This window comes from Triturus cristatus, chromosome 2_2 (genome assembly GCF_964204655.1).
Source record: "Triturus cristatus chromosome 2_2, aTriCri1.1, whole genome shotgun sequence".
In the NCBI taxonomy this organism is placed as follows: Eukaryota; Metazoa; Chordata; class Amphibia; order Caudata; family Salamandridae; genus Triturus; species Triturus cristatus.
Genome location: NC_140582.1, coordinates 1,103,542,303 through 1,103,543,805, shown reverse-complemented (window position 1 = coordinate 1,103,543,805; position 1,503 = coordinate 1,103,542,303).

Sequence of the window (1,503 nt, the reverse complement as noted above, 5' to 3'; positions counted from 1 at the left end):
AATAGTATATTTGTTTATTTTGCTTATCAAGTCTCTTTGTTTATTTGAAAAAAAATACTTACTGCATGTAGTTGGTGAAGTTTCTTTCGTTGATGTTGGTTTTGGTGAAGTTTGTAGAAGCTGTTAAGAGAAAAGAATTTGTTAATAATAATGTGTTTTTTATTAAATTTATCAGTCAGTCAAATAGCCTTTATTTCGACAATGTCATAAAAGGATACATAGACAATATGAGACAACACTTTTCAGAATTCATAATTAACACCAAAAAAGAAAAATTACATCTCATTGCAAAATGTTCTAAAAACCATCTGAATCAAAATTCATTAGTTTCATGAAATTCAATTTGCTACAGCTTAACATTGGATATCAACTAATTTACACCGCTTAAACCACATGGCTGAGAGATATTTGCAAATTGCAAATACTGTAGGGCCCGCTGTGTCTGACTATAGAATTCTATAAGCGTGTTGGTATTGCTTAAAGCCCAAGTTTCTACACAGTGGTACCAGCCAGTATCTCCTGGAATTCATATATGCAGGACAGAAAAAAAAGACATGGAGTTCATCCTCCACGCCACAGGTACAGCCCGGGCATGACATGTCCAGGGATGCTGTCCACTTGCTAGTGAAGACTTTGAGCGGAAGGGTGCCAAGTCTCCACTGGATGTAGAGTTTCCTGACAAAAATTGGATATACAATATCCATAAAGTTTTCAAAGCCATAGCAATTTTTAAAGTCAAGGAAAGAAGTGGTTAGTGAACCCAGTATTACGGCACAAAAAGTGGAACTAAATCTATGCTCCTTATAAATCCTAGTAAGGTTTTTTCGCGAGATCTCACTGCACGCTTTTTCTGGGTCTTCACACATGGCTTCTAGGCCAATTTTCGTCAGTTCCTGCTTGATGAATACCAGCCAATGGATCTTTCTTGCCTTATTATAGGCAAGTAACTGTTTTAGTTCCTCCCTATAGTTGAATAGTTCGGGCGTTGACCAGAGTCTGTGCCAAAACCTTAAGGGTTTGATCCCTAATTCATCTTCGATTGGATTTAATCCCAAGTCCAACCTTAGGGGTAGGGTAGGTGTGCTTTGCGGAAGGGACAGCAATTGTCGCATAAATTTGGTTTCAATTTTGGCAATTGCTGTTACCTTCGTGTGACCCCACAACTCCCCGCCATAGAGGACTGCTGCTCTTGCTTGTACTTTGTATATCTCAAGGGCGGGGCTCACTGGCTTCAGTGATGAAGTATTTGACGCCTTAAGTATACCACCCGTCAGTTGTGCAACTTTTAGTTGGGATTTAGCAATTTGGGGTCCCCATGACATATTTTCTTGTACTAAAACCCCAAGGCAGGTGAAGGTAGTTACCCTTTCCAGGCTCCCTTTGCCCAAGGTCGGGGTCGAACGTATGGATGCCGCGGGATTAAATATCATGTATTTAGTTTTGTCAGCATTAATCTCTAGTCCTCGCAGACTACAGAAATCCCGAAACCCGTCCAGTATCCGT